The 25,358-nt window shown below is 38.1% G+C and overlaps 1 protein-coding gene across 1 annotated transcript in view; it reads right to left on the reverse strand.

Annotated features, from left to right (window-relative positions):
• XKR4 (XK related 4) overlaps window positions 1-25,358 on the reverse strand; it is a 421,855-nt gene that overhangs the window by 255,815 nt on the left and 140,682 nt on the right. The gene's annotated exons all lie outside the window — the stretch shown is intronic.

The following is a 25,358-nucleotide window of genomic DNA, read 5'->3' on the forward strand; positions in this document are numbered from 1 at the left end:
CTCTGTCTCTTTTTTTTTTTTTAAACTTTTTTTTAATGTTTTTTTTTTAATAGAGGCACGCTTTTATTTTATTTTATTTTATTTATTTGTTTGTTTGTTTGTTTTGTTTATACATGCACTGGGTACAGTCAGAAGCACATGGGAGGGTGAGAGAATTCACCAGAGCCAGAGCGGGGAGCAGAGCAGGCAGAAGGACCGAAGTACACTGCTGAGGGGAGCAGCGGGCGGCAGGAGAGGTTTGCGCGCCATGTGGGACCCTCCTCCAGTGGCAGGGTTGCAGCTGGGGATTGAACCGGCACTGCAGAGGCTGCGGGCAGCTTCGCAACCCAGCGCTCAACCGCTGCGCCACCGGGGAGGCCCGAGACTCTGTCTCTTTAAGAGGACCAAATGACCCAGGGCAGGGGTGCTGTGTGTGAAGAACTGGTGGGTATTCTAGTGATTGCTCCAATGGAGAATCTCAGTATCCTGAGCCTCTAACAGTAATACATTACTGCACCATCCAGAAAGTCACAAAACCTTTCATTTCTCATCTGGTATTTGAGCAAATTGCTTTTCCCTCTCTATGTATACCCTGTATTTGATACTGGTTGAAACTGACCCGGTCTTCAACTTCTTCAAGGGAGTATTGAATTTCTATCTTCTTTTGAAAGGGCTGAACACGCCTCCTTTCTCAGCCAGCTATCATTAGTAAATGTCATGGGCATTCTTTCTGCTCTATTATCCTATTCGTACATGAAATCTGTGACCACCCTGACTATGGACCTTTAAGTCAGGTCTGTTCAGTACTATGTGATGCACTGATGAAGGAGAGGTGGCTCAGTGACACGCAGGCCACTAGAAATACTGGTTTTGCTCTTCCTTCTCCTCCACCTTTACTTCTGATTATACTCACTCAGCTTCAGGTCAGCTTGACCTTGGAACAGCTCTCAAAGATTGCCCCATCAGACTAAGCAACCCATTCGTAATTTTCCCTTTCTCACTGTTAGCTCAAACATGTTTTTTTTTTACACGGTTTCTAATTATTTTCCCTCTCTCCTTCTTTAAATACCTCACTCCAGTCTCTAAACCTACTCCTGATTTTCAGATTCCCACTGCTGATGGTTGTGCTTCAGGCCAGTCTTGAGGCCACATGGAGGAACTGGACCTCTGGGATAATTCATAGCTGCCTCCAAATATCAAATAGGCAAAAATGAATTTTGCTTTGAAACAGACACATGTCTAACACATGTTTGGAAACAGTTGTAGATGTCATGTAATACATATTTGCTAGCCTTGACTTCCTGACAAGTTGGAAAGCTCTCAGCAGAGATGACAGTCTGCTACCGGACTACATGATGCTGCATCTGTACATTCATAATTCTGGGTCACAGAACTGACAGGACCCAGGATTGAAGTTCTGGAATATAACCCATCTGCCAGTACTGCTGGCCTACTTGATGTCATACCCTCTGCCTTATGGAGAAAGGGTAGAAAACTAGCTGAGAGTAGAAGGTTCACACAGATGTCATATGGGGAGTGCAAACAGAATGGTCAAGAGAAATGCTTCAAAGTCATACTTTAAGAAAATGCAGAAGGTTTGTGGGATTCTGGGAGCCAGCAACAGACAGAACCATCTGGAATCCGAAGAAGGGACATTTTGGGGGAAAGAATTGGGGATTGTTTACATATATCATCAAATCCCAAAACTGTGTCTTCGGGAGAAAATAAAAAGCATGCCTGTTATACTCATGTGTGCATACATATACATATATCCTGTCTGTATGCTGTAAAGAGAAAAGCAATTGTACATGGAAATGGAGCCATGCATGACAATCACATTCATGCATTGCTATTTATGCATTAGTTAACTGCTTATATAATAGTTTCTGCCTTCACACTAACTTTCAAATCTCAAGAATATCTTTCCTTACAGAGTTTCCAGTTATACTCACAAATCTCATAAAAATCCAAACCTGGGCCTTCCCTGGTGGCGCAGGCAGTTGAGTGCAGCGCTGTGAAGCTGTCCACAGCCTCTGCAGCGCCGGTTCGATCCCTGCCGGCTGGTGAGGGTCCCACATGGTGGGCAGACCTCTCCTGACAGGCCTGCTGCTCCCCTCAGCAGTGTATTTCGTCAGTCTGCCTGCTCTGTTCCCCGCTCTGTCTCTGGTGAATCCTCTCACCCTCCTGCGAATCTGGCCTGTACCCTGGTTCTTGTATAAATAAATAAATAAATCTTTAAAAAAAAATTCAAACCTACTTTCATATACTAAGGTACTAATTGTAGTCCAAACCTTGACTTTCTGTGTTTACCTTAAGAACACAAAGTTATACATAACTATAAATAAATATACTGGTGATTCTAAATACACTATATGATATTGGGATTTGTTTCTCCACTTACTTATTAATTCATCAAATATTTATCAGGCCTCTAAGCTTTGGGCACTTCTGGATACTTAGAGGAAACTATAGTGATAAAGTAGAGAAAGGTTTCATGAAGCTTGCATTATAGTATAAATGAGGAAAAAAATAAAGAAACAAAATCTGCTAGGTGCCGATAAAGGCAAAGAAGAAATACTAAGTAGGATATGGGAAATCAAGGTTGGTATAGGGATGATGTGTTAGAATCAAAGTGGGTAGCATAAGGAGGAAGAATCTCCAGAAAGGGAGAACAGCAAGTGCAAAGGTCCTGAGGCCAGTGCAAGCCTAGTATGTTCTTGCAGAAGAAAGAATTAGAATAAGAGATGAGCAAGGTACAGATCCACAAAAGATAGCAAGAAAGGCACATGAAGAACCTAAAAGTATTAGACCTCAGCTACACAGTGCCTGTTCTGGATGGCAAAGAGTAACCCGCCTTAACAAAACAATTCATGTATGGAATATGCATTGGCCTTCAAAACACTTTAAATTTTTTTTTCCCAGTCAGTCAAGAAAATCAGGAGTGTTCCTAATGGGCATTTGGTACATTTCTGCACACTTGATTGTGGCTGGTTGATTACATTTACTCACACATGTCTTGGCTGTGCACTGCATATCAGTTCACATTTGAAAAGGTATCAATTCTTAAATGTGGCACCTATGGTAAATACCTTAACAAATTACTCAGGGATTATTTGGAAGGTGAAAGGGAGAAAGAAATTAATGATTTGAAATAGCATTTATAGCACAATTTATAAGAGAATGGTGAGGATTAGAAGGAATATCTGTAAACTACTTTGCCATCTTTGTGTGAGAAGGTGTAATATAAATAGCATTACAGTGATTACTTTAAATATGCATTATATAAATTTGCATATAATTTCAGTCTCAAAGTCTTAATTATCTATTTTTGTACTTATTTCTGCCTTATTCCTAGAAAAGCATATCAGCTTACCAGATCTGAATAGTCCTAAGGTGGAGAGAGGGGAGGGGTTCAGAATGGCAGCAGGTCATTCCAATAAGACCTGATGGGACAGGGCACTGACCGCAACCTTCACCATTGCCTTGTGATGGGTTCTACTTCCCACAATATTGTGGACCACAAATTTGGCTGTCCTGTGCATTCTTCTTAAATGTATACCAACACTCCCCCATTGTACTTTGCTCCATGAAGTATTTGAAGCAGGAACATAATGATTTTTAACATAAGTGATTTTTAGTTTTAAAGAGACTATGCCAAGGTTAGGATGGACTGGGGGTAAGACTGAAGACAGAAAGTCCAGTGGGCAGTAAAGGTGAGCTAAGGCAGGAAGTGCAGGGGTGTCAAAGAGACAAACTTGAAGACAGCTGCAGAGACAGTTGCTGCAGGACTTAGAGACTGATTCTGGGCAGGCACATGGGAGAAAAGGAGAGACCAAGAATGGTACCTCCTACTTCCTGGGTTTCCACCTGGTGATAGAGGAATAATCCCCACTAGGCTGTAGCTCCTTAGGCCACAGTAATCCGAAGTTCTTTGGTGCATTTATCAGATCATGTGGTGGCCCCTTGCCCATGACAGCTTGCTTGATCCCATTTTCTTTGTCAGCATGGATTTGGCAATTTGACACTGCTGGGTTCCAGTGCCAGCTCCACTATTGTCTTAGTCATCTCAGGATGCTGTCACAGACACCACAGGCTTAAATAACAGGAATTGTTTCTTAGTTTCTTATAGGCTGAGAAATTGAAGATGTAGGTGTCAGCAGGTTGGGTTCCTGACTTGCAGACCTTGTTCTTCTTGCTGTGAGCTCACATGGTCTTCCCTGAGCAGTGTGTATTTGTGAAGAGAGAAAAGTTTGGTCTCTCTTCATATTTTTATATGGAGACAAACCTGTTTATGAAGGCTCCATCTCATGAGCTCACCTAAAGCTAATTATCCCCCAAATAACCCACATCATAATACCATCACATTGGATTTAGGGCTTCAACATATGAATTTCAGTGGAGGGAGGGGACCAAACATTCAGTACATAATAACCATTATGAACTGCTTAGTCTTAAGCAAGTTACTAAAACTCTCTGAATCTATTTCCCTATGAGTTTAATAGGAAAATAGTATCTCCCTAACATATGTGGTACATGGATTAAATTTGGCAATTTATATGAACGGCTTGTTCAGAGAAGGTGCTTAATGTCAGTGCCATTCTACTTAATATGTCTCATTAATTAATTTATTGAATCCTGTCTATGTATACTGCCCATAAAAATTTTACATGTATGTTCTCCATTAATATTATGAAAACCAAAAATTCACTGTAAAATCTTTTTTTTTTTTTCATTGTAAAATCTATCTAGGACAGTTTTCAGATGATATCTGGGAAATGTTGGTTTTGACTTTGCTCATCAAAGTTCCCCAACTTACTTCTCTCATGGTCTCCCATTTTATTAAACTTAATAATTCTCTTCCAGAATATAATAATGGTTATTGATTATAATCTATAAGGAGAAACTTCATATGAATATGCTTTTTAAAAAACTTATCCTTCTTCAGGTGAAAAGACAGTATTTTCAGAAATGTCTCATATTTCAGAAGAGTGACATTTTAGCCTACTAATGACCAAAATCTATTTTTAAATTCTTGCATTTCCAATCTCCTATGGAGTGTCAGTGTGGCATTTACAGAAGAAATTGTGCACAGCTACCTATCTCCAAATCACTTTTACAGGAAACCTGCATTCCTATGTTTATTGCAGCACTATTTATAATAGCCAAGTTATGAAAATAACCTAAATGCCCAAAAAGAGATGAGTGGATTAAGAAGAAAGTGTGTATTTTTTGTATATATATATATATATATATATATATACACACACACACTGACATATATGTATATGTATATATACATGTATACACACACACATACATACACGATGTAATACTACTCAATGATCAAAAAAGATAAACTTGTGTCATTTGCAGCAGCATGGATGAAGTTGGAAAGTATTATGCTAAGCAAAATTAGCCAGGAGGAGAAAGATAAATAATGGATGATGACACTCATATATGGAATCTAGAGAAATCAAACAAAGACTATCTTTAAAATTAACCCTTAAAAACTGGCCACAGAACTGAGTAATCTAGAGGGCGAGGGAGAAGGATAAAAAAGGGGGAGGGACATGGAGAGCACAATGGACTACTGTGGAGGACTATGGGTGCTTTGGTGGTGGGAGAGCTACAGTGAATATACCTAAAGGGGGAAATCCTATACTGTCAAAACACTAACAAAGAGGCAAAACAAGAATACTTAGATATAAAATATTGTATATTCAACATTGTTGAAAAAAAGAAAAAAAAGAATATTCTTTTTTTAGTTTCAAACCAGACTCATCTTCAAAGAAAGCTTGTAGTTTTATTTTGCCTATTTTACATACACATAGAAAACAAATTTTAAAGGTTGGGAAGGCCACCTTCCATCAATTTTGAAAATCCTAACATTTATGTTTGGACTACTCTTCTGAAAATCCACAATTGCCTTCAGTCCAAATGAGCACGAAATAGAAGATCTTAAAGTTAAATCTCATCGAAGCAATGCTTATATTTGTTAAAGGAAATAATTGCACTGGCATCATAAAAAGAAGTAAAACCTAAAAGGGAGTTCTGATATTAGATAACACATTTTAAGTTAACTTGAGTCACAGAACTTTAGAGCTGGTTAGACCAACACATGGCTATACATGTATTTGGTTGGACTTAGAATGTTAGACCCCCTCTGGAGAACTTCAAGTTTAACTGGTCTGACCCAGGAAAGGAAATTCAGTTCTAGAGATTTGAATGCTTTGCCAAAGTCACAAAATCAGCTTGGAACCCAGGTCCCCTGACTCCGAGCCTACTATTCTTTGCTCTCCTTTATCCCCTTTAATATAAGATGGTTTCCTTAAAGTCACACCTCTCTTGGCATAATAATAGAACTGCTAAGCATCCTTTCTCATAGCTTTCAGATATATAAGAAATAAATTCAATACCTCTAAGGCAAAAGAAAATTGTATTATTTATTTATGAGTTTAATTGAGGTTATAATAGGTGATGGAATAGAAATAAGACACCATGAAGAAAGCCATGAGTAAATTGTAAAATAGGGGCAAAATCCTTCAAAAAATTAATTGAAGGATTTCTGTTGTGTGGAATAGTCAGTGTGAAGCGTGAACAGGCATAGGAAAGAAATAGGGATGTGACTGCCCACATTTCAGAAAGTATTCATTAAGAACCAACCACGGAGTATACACAGCTAGTGGAGGAGAGGGGGAGAAAAACAAATTCAAGTCCTCATAGTAAAAAACAATAGGCTGCAAACAAGATAAATAAGCAAGTATAGAGAATCCTGGATATTGACAAGTGCTAAGTAAGACACAAAAAGAAGAGAAGGACAATAGAAGTTTCAATTATTGGGTGAGGCTGCATATGTGCATATAGGTTGGATGAAATTTTAGATGGGAGGGCCAAGACAGGTCTCACTGAAATGTTACTTGTAAAAGGTCTAAAGAGAATTAGGTTCAATTAAGTTTTTTTTTTTTTTTATAGAGGCATGTTTCTATTTATTTATTTATTTATTTATTTATTTATTTATTTTATTTGTTTGTTTGTTTTGTTTATACATGCACTGGGTACAGTCAGAAGCGCTGGAGGGTGAGAGAATTCACCAGAGCCAGAGTGGGGAGCAGAGCAGGCAGAAGGACAGAAGTACACTGCTGAGGGGAGCAGCGGGTGGCAGGAGAGGTCTGCGCACCATGTGGGACCCTCCTCCGGTGGCCGGGGAGCAGCTGGGGATTGAACTGGCGCCGCAGAGGCCGCGGGCAGCTTCGCAACCCAGTGCTCAATCGCTGCGCCACAGGTGAGGCCCCGGTTCAATTAAGTTTAATAAGAATTTCTCACTGCAAAATGTTATGAGAAAGTGTTAGAATTCAGAAAGTGTCAATAAGTATAAGCCTTTAAACTCTACATATGAGTAGACTGGTGAATCAACAGGGTTAATAATTTATATCATTACAGTTCAAGAGTCTTAGAAAAAAACTGAATGTCCTCACTTGACTTTCTGAATGTGTTTCTTTGTCATGAGCACAAAGTGAGGGTCCCTGCCTACACAGGTTGCCTGCTTCTGAAATGTGCGTGTCCTCCGGGACTCTGGGCTGGGCAAGGAGTAAATCTGATGGACCCAAGAACACCACCTTGCCACTTCTCCAGCAGCACTGAAACCTTGGGGACTTCACTCATTCTCTGTACTCAGTGTCCTCATCTCCAACAGTGAGAACTCAGTCAATTAAAGTAATATTAGTAGCAAATATTCATGGAGTGTTTTTATGAAATGTAAGACATGACGTTTAGCTCCTTAGCATTAACATGCTGTCAGGAAGATGTCCGGTGGCCAATGAAAGGGCCAACTCAGAAGTGAGAAAGTATAAGGAACAAATTTGTGCATAAGGAACAAATTTGACCTGAGGTGCATTTTAAAACTCAGACAGTCTCACAATAAACCAAAGATCGATACTTTTCCCCTTTCTAAATCCTGAGATTTTCCCTTTACCTGACACTGAACAGTCACAATATCAAATAGTATCAATTCAATATCAATAAAGTGTCATGGCCTCAAACACAACTTTAAAATATGAAAATGGAAATCCATGAGTATTCTTTATATATTTTCATATAAGCTCAACTTTCCCACTTGAAGAACACATAGGTTGAAAAGCACTATTAAAACATTTCTAGGCTGGGCCTCCCCGGTAGCGCAGCAGGTTGAGCACAGCGCTGTAGGGCTGTCTACAGTCTCTGCAGCGCAGGTTCTATTTCCAGCTGGCCAGGGAGAAACCCACATGGCTTGGCAGACCTCTCCTGTCTCTCCCGCTGTTCCCCTCAGCAGTGTATTTCAGTCAGTCTGCCTGTTCTGCTCCCAGCTCTCTCTGGTGAATTCTCTCACCCTCCCACACCTTTGACCTGTACCCCAGTTCTTGTATAAATAAATAAATCTTAAAAAAAAAAAGACTTCTAGACTTTTCTGTAGACCAAGATTAGCTTCAAATTCTCCTATTTCCTCCCGTGAGAACTTCTCTCTTTTGCTCTCTCAAAATTTTTGTTTTACACATTTTGTTTTCTCCCGACCTCTTTTTCTCTATCTGAAATGTTCTTTATTCTTTCCCTTCTAATCTCCCCTCTTCCATTCTTTTCCCACATCCTTTCTCTTTCTGAGACATTTATTTCTCTTAAAATATCTACTTACATATATTTAACTCTGAGTATATATTTATTAAATGAACTCAATTGATGCCATTTTTTATTTTAAAATTTGTAAGTCAACTGCTTCCTCTAATTCTGTAGGCCACAGAACTATCTCACAAGAGAAATTCTTGTCCTCTTTGGTTCAGATGATGCCAACTTACTGGCTTAACTCTCTTCTCTGAGCTTTATGCTTAAACACTTTTAACAGCCAGCAGGCATCTCAAACTTACTGCATTACATCAACCAAACTCTAAAAACACATTCCCCATTTGTCACTCTATTTTCAGTGGCTAAAATCATCTTACATCGAGTCACACAAGCTGAAAGTCTGAACTCAGCTCCGATATCCAATCAATCATCAATTTCTCCTGATTATATTTCGTAATAATCTGTCAAGTAGCTACTTCCTCTCCATGCCAACCTCCACATACCTGGTTTCCAGTTTCTCAGACTAATTACAAACACAATCCTTACGAAACACTAAATGCAAACACAAAATCAATGCACAGACGAGCTCTGTTTTCCTCAAATTCATTCCCTATGGAGGCACCAGAGGAACTCATTCAAGTTGTAATCTAACTTCTTTGCTTAAAACTACCATGGTCAGAATAAAGGTCAAGCTCTTTTTTTTTTTTTTAAAGATTTATTTATTTATTTACTTATTTATTTATTTATCTATTTATTTATTTATTCAAGCACTGGGTACAATCAGAACCCAGCGCTCAACCACTGCACCACCGGGGTGGCCCCAAGCTCTTTAATATGATCCAAAAGGCCCAAGTCCTCCTTCACTCTCAGCCTCATACTTCATCCTCTAGCAACTTTAGACTTCATGAAATGGCTGCCTAATTTTGCTAAATATCCTTTTCCTAGAATACCTTTATTCTGGTCTGCCTTATCTCCAGGTCATCCTCCAGCTTCCTTCCCTAACTCACCCTGCTATGTTCTGTCTTAGCACAGTCTTTCTAGGAAATCATGTCCCTTTCCCACCCTTTGTTCCATGTGCCTATGGTATTGTGAACATACCTCTATCTTTGCACTTACCTTTCTGTATTGTGATTATCTATGGGTTGCTTGGGATAAAAAAAAAAACACAACTTTCATGCACATTCTATCTATTCTATTCTATCACATTCTATCTAACACCTTGACTGGTATATAAAGAAATGTATTCTTATTTCTCTGGTAAACTTGTCTAGCACAGATTATGTAACTCATGACTTCAAAAACTTAAAAATGGAGCCATTTCTGGATATATTAAAGATTACTGTGTCCTAATTGCATAGTTTTTTTTTTTAGTGGTTCACTTTAATGTTCACTTGTGAATTATATGCATATGTAAGTATGTATACTGTTATTGTTGCTATTGTTACTAGACATCACTCTTTTTGCATGTACTAATTTTCTTCTTTATGTTTAAACTGTAAATGCTGATATTCTAAAAACAAAAGACCCAGACTCTACCCTCATGACTTTTATAATAAAATATTTATGAATTTGGTGAAAATAAAAGTTGTCAAGATACATGCTGAGAAATGTGGAGGAAATTATGTTGGTGGCAAGTAAAACAGGTGGCTAATTTGAAAAATGCTACATCCATTTGTGGACTCAATTCCAACAACAAAGGAAGTAAGAGCAAAAATAAACAAGTGGGATTATATTAAACAAGAAGCTTTTTATACAGTGAAAGAAACCAGCACAAAAAACAAAAGGCAACCTAGAGACTGGGAGAAAAGCATCAAATGTCTGACAAGGAATTAATATTGAAAATGTGTAAGAATTCGAACAACTCAGCAACCACAACAAAGAAAAAGCCCACACTGAAAATGGGTAAAAGACTTAGACACTTCTCTAAAGAAGGCATACAGATGGCCCACGGGCACATAAAAAATTGCTCAATCTCACTTATTATAAGATAAATGCAAATTAAAACCACAATGAATTATCACTTCACACCTATGAGAATGGCCTATATTAAAAAAAAAAAAAACTAAACAAGTGTCAATGAGGGTGTGCAGAAAAAATAACTCTCATTAACTGTTCATGGGAATGTAATTTGGTGCTGCCTCTGTGGAAAAGTAGGGAGATTCTGTCAAACTAAAAATAGAAATACCATATAACCCTGGTTTTTATCCAAAGATTATGTAAACATTGAAGAAAAGGAAATTATGCTCCCAATGTGTTCATAGAAGCATTGTTCACAATATCCCAGACATGGAATTACCCTAATGTCCTTTGACAAATGACAGGATTTGTGGTATATACACTCAATGGAATACTATTCAGCAATTAAAAATGATGAAGTAGTGACTGCATCTTGGATCTTGAGGTGATTTTGCTAAGTGAAATAAGTCAGAAAGTGAAAGAAAATACCATAAGATTTCACTCCTTTGAAGACCATAAACAACCAAAGAAAACCAACTGGCAAAACACAACCAAAGTAATGCTTAGATTCTGTGCAAATAATGGTGGTTACCAGCAGGATCTGAGTGGGGAAGGAGGAGGATTTAGAGAGACTATGAAGAATTGGCACTGGAGTGTTGGTGCAGGGAAAGTGAAGCAAGGGCACATTTTGAGATGTGAAATTTTACTCTCAAATTTATATATTTTTGTAAATGAATGACAAACCAATAAAATTTGAAGAAAGATATGCTACATTCATTACATGTTCATTATCTGTCAGAGATTGTAGGCACTTTATATTTTCTCTTTAGTTCTTACTATAGGATCTGAGAAGTAAAATTTGTCTATGCTCATATAGCTAGTAAAATTTAAAAGATTTATCAGATTTCAACACAGATCACTCACTATCTAGCACCAGAAAATAAAGTCCACACATATTTCAATTTTCTCTTTAGAAACAGTCCAAAATGCAATGGTGGAGACTTGAAGTATAAACAATTTATTTATACTGAAGAAAGTTGTGCCAAAAATAAAAAAAAAGTTATTAGTCATAACTGGCTTTAGCTTAAATTCTGCAGACAGAGTGTGCCAATGATGGTTCTTCTGTGGCATCCTGAAGCTCAACCTGGCTGTCATGTCTGACATTAGCTGGTAGAGAATGTGTAGCTTCACTTCAGAAATACAATGTGTTACTAGAGAAACCTTTCAATATTGGGGGCATGTAAGAATTAGAGGAGAATTTGGTAGTCAGGAAGTTGGTCACCACTGAAGAAAGTGATTGAAATTATGGAGGATCAATTAGTGTGAGCCTGAAATCCACTCCCTAGGCAAGTGCCACAGCACAGGAGCTAGTGGTAGAACAAGGTGCTGGGAGAGGGACTGATTTTTTTTTTTAGATTTATTTATTTAGTAGAAGAACTGGGGTGTAGGCTGGGGGTGTGTGGGGTGAGAGGAGTCACCAGAGACAGAGTGAAGAGAAGGACAGATTTACTGAAAGACATGCTGAGGTGGGCAGCAGGCAAGGCAGGAGAGGTCTGCTGCACCATGTAGGATAGCTTCCTGGCCGGGGATTGAACTCAGGCCATAGAGTTGATAGCACTGAGACTTAACTCCTAGGCCACCGGGGAGGCCCAATGATTATCAGATTTGTAGAGATCATGTAGTTCTCAAGGCTTGGGGGGACAAGTTTGGTACAACCCCTCTCCAACATCCAGGACAACCTAGAGCCCTACACCATGCCTTTCCAGAACCAGGGACAAGATTATCTAGGGAAATTTTCTGCTGTTGATGTCTTTATCAAAGTGTTGACATTCCTTTCCATTTGAAAAAGGATCACCTGTTCCATGATTTATTTGTAAGGCATTGAAAAAAGGCCACTTGTAGATTTTTTCCTAGAAAAAGAGAACTCTTCCATGTGTAATGCATTCTGTACTCTTTCAACTGTTATAAACCTAATGCAAGACAACCATGTGTAATGTAGACCAGTGTACCAATTGTGACAGGATAACATGCACCAATTATTTGGTTAGAACAAGAAGTTCCAGTATGTTTAAAATTTGTGCAGGTCCATTCTTACAGGCACTGTCCAAATAAATAAGAATTTTTCAGATTTGAAAAGAAAGAGAAAGGCTGTGAGAACAAAAAGAGCATAGTTCATCTTTACTTTTTTTTAGGGAGGAGGTAACAACACAGACAAAAGGTAGAAAGACAACAGAAAAATTGAGCATATATCAATTTAACAAGATCATTAAGGAAAGCTGCTTCCTTTTTTTCTTTTTAAAGCTGCTTTTCTTCTTCTATTGCTTACATACTATTTGATTAAAGTGTTTGATGAATTTTATTTTTGTTTTGTTATTATTTTGATGGAGGTAACACTGGCTCACATTACTATATTATCTAAGTACAGGCTCACACCCTTCAGATGTAGGACACCCTACAACACCTCCCACCAGGCATCCAGAATCCTCCGCCACAGTCCACTGTGCTCCCTTCACTCTGATCACCTCAGTTCAGGCAGATTCCTATGGATTGTTATTGGTTTGGTTTTACTTAACCCATTGTTTTGTTTCTCTGTATATTCTGCATACAAATGACACACTCATCCTGTATTTACTTACTTACTAACTTACTCACTTAGCATAGCCCCTACAGTTCCATCCATGTTGATGAAAATGGCGACTTTATCCTTTTTTATAGATGAGTAGTATTCCATTAGAATGTTTCCTAATCCACTCATCTGTCTTTGGGTACTTAAGTTGTTTCATAGCTGGATTGTTGCATATCATTCTGTGATAAACACAGGCATGTTTATATCCCTTTGAAATAATGATTTTGTATTTTTTAGGTAACTCATTTTTTGAAAAGTATCAGGTAACATTTGACGTCTTTTTTGTCATTTTCCTGCACTTCCTTGTATTATACTCTATTTGTTTGGCTGTTAGGGAACTTGGGCAGCAGGTTACCATTCTTTTTCCTGTGTCCTGGCTGAACAGAGGGCAGGCTAGAGGCCATAAACTCTAGGAATCACCAGTCTTTTCACTGGTTTGACAAATGTTCATTCTTTACTCCATCTCCAGCCTCAGTCCTTCCAGTTGGGCACAAAATGTGCTAAGACCCAATTCCTCACCTAAGAGATTTTGAGAACATTCTCTTCCTTCCAAGAGGCTTTGCCATAGGCCAACTTATTAGCAATCAGTAACCAACACTCTTTCTGATACAAACAACACATTCCCTGCTTTACACATGTTCCTTGAGGCAGCTTAGTCTGGGAATGACCCAGTTTCGTGAAGGTAAATTCTAGCAATTTATGCAAAAGAAATGAACTCACACATCTTACAATTATCTACAGCAATTCCTCATTTTCTATCTCTGCAAATTAATCCACATGGTGTCATCTCTTATGCCATATCTTACTCCCCATTCAACCACTCATGTATTCAACAGACACTGAAATGCCTGCATTATTCCAAGCTTAAGTAGTCAAAATACAATGAGGAAAGAAAAAGTCCCTGCCTCTCAGAGTACTTGGCTAAGATCTTTCAATTTGGGAAAAAGAGGAAAACCAAAGGCAAAGAGTTTACACAGTTCTACATCTGTTTTTTCTTTTTTTTCAACAGGAAATTTCAATAGACTTCCCCAACTTGATGTCAAGAATCTAACTGAAAAAAAGACATCCAGGACCAATTTGCTTTCCTTATGCTTAATGTGGAGTTGCTGCTGCTCTGAAGAGTTCTTTCTTACACTTCTGGGACATACTAAATCTAGTTGCTGGAACTTTCCCCACATTTTCTACAAATGCACACAATTTAAACCTGTTGGAAAAGGAATGATGTTTTTACAAAGTTTTATCCATTACAATCCAATATGGGACAAATACAGATTTTCACATCTGAGAGGAAACCAATATTTCTACAGAAATACAAAGTTTCTGGCACTCAAGGGATTGCCAGTTAATATAATATGCTGTGAAAAAATGATTGTATTGACTAATAATGACAAATAGAACAAGTACATGATACAAAAATTGTCCAGATATTGCAAGTCAGGCTTTGGAATGAGGAAGCTAATACATTTGTTCTTGAGACTGATGAACTAATGCTGCATATTTTCTTACTAGTGGCTCAAGCCAAACATCTGTGAAGACCATAGAGGGCAAAATAAATGTTACACTCATCACTGCATTGGAGAAGAAACCTATTTTCACTTGGAAAATATTGAAATACTAATAAATATGAGGATTTTTAATTCACTACAGTTTTGATAGTTCACAAAAATAAAGGTTAGCAAAGTGCCAGAATCTGTCTTTTAAAAAACAGAGAAGAAATAAACATTATGCACTTCAACACAATGTTTTGTTCAATTTTGTCATGTTTTTGTTGAAAGAGAAAATTTTGACTTTATGTATGGAAACCAGTCTAATGTATTCTTTCTGGAAATTAAAATATGTGCTTTAATTCAAATGTAGTCATCTCTTATTTGTATCTAAAGTTTATATTTCTTAAATATCCTTAATAACTTGAGTCATATCCCCAGAGAGGTAATACACATTTTCTTTTCTTTTTTTTAAAGATTTATTTATTTTTTTTATTTTTTATTTTTTTTCTTTCTTTCTTTCTTTCTTTGTTTGTTTTTGTTTATACATGCACTGGGTACAGTCAGAAGCGCGGGAGGGTGAGAGAATTCACCAGAGCCAGAGCGGAGAGCAGAGCAGGCAGAAGGACCGAAGTACACTGCTGAGGGGAGCAGCGGGCGGCAGGAGAGGTCTGCGCGCCATGTGGGACCCTCCTCCGGTGGCCGTGGAGCAGCCGGGGATCGAACCGGCACCGCAGAGGCCGCGGGCAGCTTCGCAACCCAGCGCTCAACCGCTGCGCCACAGGGGAGGCCCAAGATTTATTTATTTTTACGCAAGAACCGGGGTACAGTCCAGATGCACGGGAGGATGAGACAGAGCAGGGAACAGAACAGGCAGACTGACAAAATACACTGCTGAGGGGAGCGGCGGACAAGACAGGAGAGGTCTGCCGCACCATGTAGAACCCTCACTGGCCAGCTGAGATCGAACCAGTGCTGCAGAGGCTGTGGACAGCTTCATAGCACTGTGCTCAACCACCTGTGCCACCTGGGAAGGCCCCTAGTATACATTTTCTAAAGTAATTATGACAATTTAAAATAACCTTTAAATATATATAAACATTTATATATATATTAAATATACACTATGTATAACATATAATTATATATATTAAACATTTGTATATATATTAAATATAGATAAACATTTAAGTTGCAAGATTTTGATTGAGTAAATTCTCATTTAACTTGATAAAACTAGAAAAAAAGGACATTTAATTTTGAAGATAATATCCTTTTTTGAAGGCATGAAAAAGGCACTAACAAGAAGTTTCTTGATTACTTAAGCTTTTAGTTTTCCAGTCAGATTTATACACATTAGATACTTCAAATCAAATGATATTATTTATTGATGTGTAATTCTAGATACAAATGAACACAGTCAAAATGGACATAAAGTAAAAATCACAAGAGTGGACACATTAATTCCACATAATATTAAATCTAAATTAGACACTTAAGTTGATGTGTCTGTATCATTGGCTGGCTATAATCATTGTTGGTGATTTTTATCTTTATATATGTCATTGTGGACATTTCTTTGGTGCATCAACTGATGCTTAGTGTGATGAAATTGCCAGATGGGAAGAACATAACCTATTATGAAAGAAGCCTCCCAAAGCTCAAGTGACAATTTGATGGACACATAAACCATTAAGCTGCATCACACACTTGGAATGGAGCCCAGACCCAATCATGAGAACTAGAAAGTCAGAGATTCAAAGGGGAGGTCTCATGAAGGCAGGTGTGAGGCTGTCATTTTAACTATGTACCACTGGAGTAGACACAGTCAACCTGCAGAGAGAAGGATGAACACCATGAACAACAAAAACGACACAGGAACCCATGAAGCTCCAGCCAAAAAGGAACAAAGAAGGAAAGAAAGAATCACTACTTTATTTCCAATAATTTCTCAATTTCAGATTCAGTCATTCATGGGAATTGATTGTACTCATGTCCTTGAATTATGTGACATACCCTTTATGTTATGTTGAGTGGGATTCATTTTTTATAACCAAACAATTCCTGACCAGAATATGAGCTTCATAAAAGGAGGGACATTGTTCATTTTGACCATACTTTAGTACCATATTTCATAATCAGAAAGATTGTTAAATGAATCGATGAGATAGAGTAAAACATAAATTCTGCTAAAGAAATCTTGGAAGGATAGGTGCTGAAGATAGAAGTGAAGCAAGATCCAGTCCTCCCTGGTGGCGCAAGGGGTTAAGCCACAGCATTATGAAGCTATCCACAGCCAGTGCAGCATGAGTTTTATCCCCGGCCAGGAAGCTACCCACTTGGCGCAGCAGACCTCTCCTGACTAGTCCGCTGCTCCCCTCAGCAGTGTATTTAAGTCAATCTGCTTGTTCTGTTCCCCACTCTGTCTCTGGTAAATCCTCTCACCCCCACACCTTTGGTCTGTACCCCAGTTCTTGTATGCATAATTAAATAAATCTTTTTTTAAAAAAAGAAGTGAAGCAAGATCTTGGATACTAGGTGGGACTTAAGAAAAGAAAAAATTTCAGGTTGATGGTAGCACCAACACGTTTCATTTTGGGTTTTAAACAACATTCAGCATTTGTCTTATGAGCTAGGAATAATGCTAGGAATAATTTCACAGACACAATCAGCAGGGCACATCATTTTGTTGCATGACTCAAAGCTTAACCACATCTTAAAAGTCTCATCTTCTTTTGCCAACTTGAGGTTCCAGAAGGCCTGTCTTTATGTCTCTACCTCATGTGAGTGAGGTGAATATGGGAGGGAATGGCTCACAAGCAATCAATATGAGAGCCACTGCTTTAGATTAGCTACTGTGAGACCCCAATCTGCCTATCTTGGTCATAATAGCATATGTTCTTGAAATGCATAAGTGTATTTCAAAATTGGATAAGGAAGAAAGCACAGAAAAAGGGAAAAGCTGAGGTAAAATGAAATAAAAAGTTATGTAAAGAAATACTAAGTTTCAAAATATGGTGATACATAAAATTTAAATTATTGACATGTAGGCACCCTGAAAAGTCCTAAAGATAAATGAGGCAGAGTGAATATTATGAGAACTTTGAGAAGTAGAAACTTCTCTAAAACACAAGTCACTATTACAGTTATATGTTATTTTGATAAATAATAAAATATTCATCATTGAAAGGGAAATTTGGAGGGAAAAGTTGTATATAATGCAATTTGATTTCCAAACTTGGCTTCCATATTAGCTAATTCTGAGGTGTGAAGCTAGTAGAAGTAGTCACATGTATGCAAGAATGTCAAATGACAAATTAAACTAGAAAGCAGAAAGTTCAAATTAAACTAAATGCCCTTTGGTTGAAACGAATTAGCCATTTAGAAAGCAGATATAGCATTATAGACGCATGAAAAGGAAATACTGAAAAAAATATTTTTGGAAACTAAGATTCATGTGAAGGATAATGTTCCAGGAAGAGCTAACAGGCTCTCTCCATTGAATCACTAGTAAGGGTAAACAATCAGGAAAAAAAAAAATAATGTATATAGTTCCACCCTGGTAATCAAAGATTAACCCAGTAAAACTGTATGACCCATAACAGAGAGGGTAAATTACTGTGCTTTTCAGGGATATAACAGTGCAGGAGTAGAGACCAGGTTTTTAGCTACTTTGGCAAGAAGTGCCAGGGGATGAAGCCTGAATGTAACTGGTGAGTTCGAGTCTCTTCTTGCTGCATGTTAACACAGAAACATTTCTGTGTTAAGAGAACATGGGACTTAGTTGAAAGGTTCAGGTTTCCATGTGATTGTATCAATTATTTTTTTATTTAAATATTTTATTTTATGTAATTCTTACATCTTTTTTCATCTTTGCACACTGTATGCATTTTCATTTTGATTATATTCCCCATACAATTGCACCCGCCCTTATTTTGACTCTAGTCCTTCCTTTCCCCACCCCTCCCACCCACCCTCCCGCCCCCCATAGTGTGTCTCTGGTTTACAGTTGCTTGTTGATTTTGATTTTTACTTTGTATTGATTAGTCTTTTTCCTGGTCTCTTATTTAGGTTTTCTAAATTCCTGCTATGAGTGAGACCATCTGGTATTTGTCCTTTCCTTTCTCACTTATTTCACTGAGCATGATCCCTTCTAGCTCCATCCATGTTGTTGCAAACTACATGTGTTTATCTTTTTGATTGCTGAGTAATATTCCATTGTGTATATGTACCACATCTTCTTGATCCAGCCATCTATTTTTGGGCATATGGGTTGTTTCCATAGCTTAGCTATTGTAAATAGTGCTGCTATAAACATAGGCGTGCAGGTGCCCTTTGGAATTACTGTTTCTGTGTCCTTTGGGTAAATACCTAGGAGTGGAATTGCTGGATCATATGGAAGCTCTATGTTTAGTAGGTCCAGAAATCTCCACACAGCTCTCCATAGTGGTTGGACCAGTTTGCACTCCCACCAGCAGTGCAGGAGAGTTCCTTTTTCTCCACAGCCTCACCAACATTTGTTGTTGCTAGTTTTTTTTAATAAGTGCCATTCTCACTGGTGTAAGATGGTATCTCATGGTAGTTTTGATTTGCATTTCCCTGATGACAAGTGATGTTGAACATTTTTTCATATGCCTGTTGGCCATTTACATTTCTTCTTCAGAGAAGTTTCTTTTTAGCTCTTCTGCCCGTTTTTTTTTTTTTTTTTTGACTGGATTATTTTCTTTGTTTTTGTTGAGTTTCATCAGCTCTTTATAGGTTTTTGTGATCAGCCCTTTATCATTAGTGTTGTGTGCAAAAATGTTCTCCCAGTCGGTGGGGTTTCTCTTTGTTTTGGTTATTGTCTCTTTTGCTGTGCAGAAGCTCTTTAATTTGATGTAGTCCCATCTGTTTATCTTTGCCTTCACACAGACCACTGGAATCGAATAGAAAATCCAGAAATAAACCCACAGATTTATGGTCAACTAATATTTGACAAAGGAGCAAAGAATATGCACTGGAGCAAAGAAAGTATATTCAATAAATGGTGCTGGGAAAACTGGGTCACTACATGTAAAAGAATGAAGCCTGACCACTACCTCACACCATGCACAAAAACCAACTCAAAATAGATTAAAGAACTAGACTTAAGACCTGAATCCATAAAATACATAGATTGTATCACTTATTATGCGTATAGGGCTCAAGTAAGTCATTTAATGTCTTCATCAGTAAAATTATTCTAATAATGGCTTTTGTCCTAAGTAAAAAAATTTATGAAAATCTGAAGAGCTAATGTGTAGAAGCCAAGAAAAGCATAGGATTCCACATGCAAAGGCATGTTCCAATTCTTTGTGGCTGGAAGTGAGTGTCAAGATGCTGCTTGCCTTTCAACAAACAAGAGGCATTTCTAAATTGCCCTGGGCTGCAGGCAGTATGTCTTTTGCATCTAAAAAGTATCATATGGTAGAGCATAGAGTTTATTGATATTGATCTGTTGGCTTCCTTTTCTATCTGAACACAACTTGGGCGCTCATCCATGACAAAACAACACAATACCACAATACCTCATGTGCAAAGTGACAAGAGTCTATGACATATCTACCTAACACAGAGCAGTGAAGCTAATAGTGCTTTTTCAGGGTCCAATAGCCAAAGAATCTATTGATATTACAAATATCAATGTAACAATATTGTTTTGTCAAAGAAAGAGAAAGAAATAAGTTCTACTTATTTAAACTGCTGTATTTTGGGGTTGCTTGGTCAACTGATTTATTCTCATTTTCACCTTTGCTCTCCTAATCATACAGTTTCATTGCCTCAGAAGAAATATGTGACCAACATTTTTTCCCCATTTGTTTTCACAAAGCTTAGTTCATCAGAACTTGGGGAATTTGGGAAACATACAACAAGAACAGAAAATAATTCATCGGTTGAAAAAAGGGTATCCTGAAAAAGCAGCAGGAGATTTGGATTCTCAACTCCCTCTCCCAACCCTCAGCCAAGATTAAAAATGGTGTTTTGGGGCTTAGAGGAAGAAATGGAGATTTTTAACAGTCATGAGTATGACATTAGGGTCTGCTTTCCTTGTCAACTTCTGAGCAGGAAATGGGCAGAACCCATGCCCTGGCAAGATTTCAATATGCAAATTGTGGCTGTGAGCTGTGGGATCTGAAGGACCTGGAAGGACAGTCCAGAGCCTGGAAATGGAAGTTTTAGCAGATTGAATAATTAGCCAGGACCAGAGATCCATGTAGCCCTACCTCAGTGCTTTGGTGATATCCAAGAGCTTGAATTGGCCACACAGATAGAAGAGGAATGTTGCAGAGTGGAACAGGTTAATTTTCCACCAGCTCAGAAGCATGAGGGGGTCATTGCCATAAATCAGATGGAGTTATACAAGAGAACAACAGTGGTTGTTGCTTCCACATTACAATTTCTGGATTAAGTGTTTCACATAGAATATATGGATAAAGTAAATTAACAAATACAACATGCCTTCCACAATGTTCATTGCCTTTGGTTCTTGTTGTAACCATCTAATACATGCTAGACCTGCTAATAAGCAAGGCATGCAGGAGATACATTTCCTGTTCCTCCCATTCAAGGAATTCAACTCAGTTAAAGAGAGCAAAAATGATACAAAGGTTTTCACAAAGAATTGTGGACTGAGAGGAAAAAAGAACCAAAACTTCCTTTCCTTGGAGAAATGAAGATGTCTGAAATGATGACTTCAAATCAGTGACATTTGAACTAGACTGAACTAGACCTTGAAGCAGAAGTGTAAATAATAGTCACAAAAGGAGAGAATTCATTCCCATACACTTTTCAATAGTACATAGGTGATAGGTTACCAGGAGGTTTTTTATTTTAATTTTTAAATGTAGGACTTTTTTCTTATATTGTTAATTTTTTGACAATATATGATTTCTCACCTCAGGTGTGGTCACTGTAGTTCTCCCACTACCAAAGCACCCATAGTCCTCCACCATAGGCCCATGTGCTCTTTTCTTCAATTCTCCCTCCTTAATTCCTTTCCCCGATTCTCTTGGATTCTAATGTCTATGGTCAACATTCAAAGTTTGTCTTTATCTGACCTTTTGTTTGGTTTCCCTATATTCCACACAGAAGTGAAACCATCTGACATTTTTTTTTTTCTGACTTACTTCACTTAGCATAATCTCTTCCAGCTTCATGCATGTTGCTGCAAATAGCATGAGTTTATCTTTCTGATTGCTATATTACATCTTCTTGATATTTTGGGGGACATTTAGGTTGTTTCCATATCTTGGCAATTGTGAATAGTGCTGTGATAAACAGGAGTGCAGGTTTCCTTTCAAATTAATGTTTTGTGTTCTTTGAGTAGATTCCTGGGAGAGGAACAACTGGACCATATGGCAGATCCATTTCTAGTGTATTGAGTAAAATTGTCACAGCCACAGCTTTCCACAGTGGCTGGACCCCTCTACATTCCCACTGGCAGTGGAAAGGTTCCTTTTTCTCTACATCCTTGTCAGCACTTGTTATTTTTTATTTTATTTTTAATATGGGCCATTCTTGCAGGTATGAGGTGCTATCTTATTGTGGCTTTGATGTACGTAGTTCACTGATAACAAGGGATGACCAATACTTTTTCATATTTCCATTGGCCATTTGCATTTTTTCTTTGGGGAAGTGCCTATTTAACTCTTTCGCCCATTTTCTGAGTGGGTTGTTTGATTTGTCTTTGTTGAGTTGTGTGAGCTCTCTGTAGATCTTTGATATTAACCCATTATCAGATGTGCAGTGCCATAAGGTTTTGAAGATCATTCTCAATCAAGAAGTAGTGGGAACACAGTGATTGCAAACAATATTGGGAAGAGAGATGGACAGAAAAGGGGTTGGGGGTGGCTTAGTTTCCCAAAATCCTTTGTTCTCCTCTGTTAAAACATGGCATGCTTTAATTCTTCTTTAAAGATAAACAGAAAATTTCCAAGTGGGAAGTAGAGAAGGACTGATGCAAAGAGGGGGGTGGTATTTAGGGAATGGTGGGCTGGGGTCAGAGAAGAAAAGACAGAAGTGCAGACTTGGGGACAGGTGTGAGTTATCACTCCATTGGAGGTATTCATTGATTTTGGTCAATCAGTGCTGTTACACCACAGCAGGAGGACAAGATTTGTCAGGCATGCATCATGCTCTGACAGGGAATCCAACCAAGGACAGCTCCACATGCCGCCTACTTGCCTACCATAACTTTGGATAAGCAGACTCAGGTGATTCCCTTCACATCTGCATTTGGAAAGAACTTCAGCCTTTTGAGATGACACTGGAGTCAGGTTGAATAAATGATCATTTGTGTTATTATGAAGTCCTCATTCATATGGACCAGAGCAACACAGGCCAGGAAGTACTGGAAATCTGGGCCAGTAATGGATTGCAGTCCCACAGGGTCTCACTTTAACAAATTTCTCACACAAAGGTACAGAGAAGGAAAGACAATAAAGCATTGCACCCCCCTTTCTCTGTTTAACTTGTATGTGACCCCTTTTTTATTCCACCTGCACACAGGTGGTTATAACATGGCGTTTATGCCCCTCCACAGTCATCTTGGGTATCTAGTCCAGGTCACCTGGGCCCGTAGAAAGGGAGCATCTGCACTTTATGATCAGTGCACATCAGGTATGATGCCTGCACCTGCCACACAGGCCTGGCATGAGGCAAGCTATAGGGTTTGAAATATGGTCAGAAGTTCACAATTTTATGCCAAGAGGCCTGAGCCGGCTCACCACAGAGCCAAACTCAATATGAAAAATCACAACCCAAAGCTCAATCAGAGGCAATTTAATTAAAGTGAGTTTGTTATCTAGGTCCAACAAGGTTTGCCAATTTGTAACTTGGCAACCAGCAGCCACTCTCATTTTTGATGGATCCTTTGTCCTCTGTCACCCAGGATCAGCCAGTAGATTGGTGTCGCTTTCTTTTCCTTTGCTGTGGCAGCATTTTGTGTCTAGGTTTGCCTTTGGGTTCTTTTTGTTTTTTTACGTATGGACAGTTTATAAGGAATGGATAGGAGAGTTACAGAGCTAGTGGGTGGAAAGGAAAGGTAACATTCTTATAAATATAGCTGCAAAGAAGTCTTCAACAAATAAAGATGAACTTATGTTTAATTAGTAATTGTGATCTTTTATACTATTCTACAATTTTATTTATAACCATTATATTTATTAGACTATAATTAATAGCTAACATATACACATGTACCAATCTTATATAAAGGACTGTTCTGAGCACTTTACCTCAATTAACTGATAAATAAAAACCATCTATGTGACAGATATTCTTAACATCCACATTTTATAACTGGGTTGAATAGTGACCTTCTGAAATTTATGTCTACCAGAAGGCAACCTTATTTGAAATTAAGTTCTTTCTAGATGTAATTACAGATGGGATGATTATAGTGGATTAGAAACTTAAATCCAATAGCTAGTAACGTTATAAAAAGAGAAGAGGTCACTCAGAGATACAGAGGAGAGGCCATGGCAAGATGGGGCAGACACTGGAGTGAAGCAGCCACAAGCCAACAAACAGGAAGGATAGTGGCCACCACCAGAAACTATTGGAGAGGCCTGGGACGGCTATTCCCTTAGGGCCTCCAGAAGAAACCAACCCCAACAACATCTTGACTTCAGATATCTGGCCTCCTGTACTAGAAGGAAATATATTGCAATTGTGTTAAGCCGTCGAGTTTGTTATGGCACTCGTGGGAAACTAATACAGCAAGTGAAGAACTTGTCCAAGGACATGCAGATGATAAGTACAGATCAAGTAGTCTGGATCCAGAATCTGAGTCTGCTGCACTGTCTCCTCAGCCACAGATGCACAGGGATCTACAGAGGTCCTGAGAGCTTTCCTGAACCATCGTACCTGATCTTCACTGTTTTTCTTTAATATCTGAATTTTGCATTCTTGGTGATAAACCATTCAACATCCCCATTTGCTACAGTATTCCTGTGTTTGCTTCATTGGCTGCCAGATTACAATGCCTGTTAAAATAAATATGCTTCAATTACCTTAGAATCACTCAACTTTGCCAGTGTTCCCACTGATAAAAAACTACTGGAGTGATACAAATGTTAACAAGAGTTTGAATTTAGAAGTAATAAGGTTTTGTGATATGTGTAATACTAAGTGAATTCAAAAGAAGACATTTAGAAATGTCTGGTTTAGACTAAAATCATTTCAGCTCAGAGGCAGTCTTCAGATCAACCCCTCAAGGTATTTAATTTGCAGTGATCTAAAAATCCATGCCTCTTCTGTTTTTATTAACTATTTTCACTGAAAATTTATATGTGTTCTTAATGAAAGGTATTTTAAAGATAGCAATAAATGGTCAAGGATGGAAAACAATGTTATTTCAAAAACTGCCATACAGCACTTTAATTTTTATTTTTAAGAATACCCAAATCTATAGGTTGGGGATAGAACTCATAGCTTTCTCAGATCTTATGAGCTTTAGATTAAAATTACACTGGTGTGAAACTGAAAGCTTCTTCTATGTGGGTAATGAAAGCTTTTCCAATCATTTGTCATGGGTTATTACATTTTGCTAAAAATCTTTTTGTGAGGACTGATTCCTAAGTCCTGTGTGATATTAATTCAGATTTCAGGGAGTCAATAATGGAACTGAATCTGGTCTTTACGCATAAGTGCCTTTGGCTCTGACACATTTCCTTGGTTTCCCATCTAGGATAGTCTTTTTT

The sequence above is a fragment of the Talpa europaea genome (assembly GCF_964194135.1).
Source record: "Talpa europaea genome assembly, chromosome: 3".
Classification (NCBI taxonomy): domain Eukaryota; kingdom Metazoa; phylum Chordata; class Mammalia; order Eulipotyphla; family Talpidae; genus Talpa; species Talpa europaea.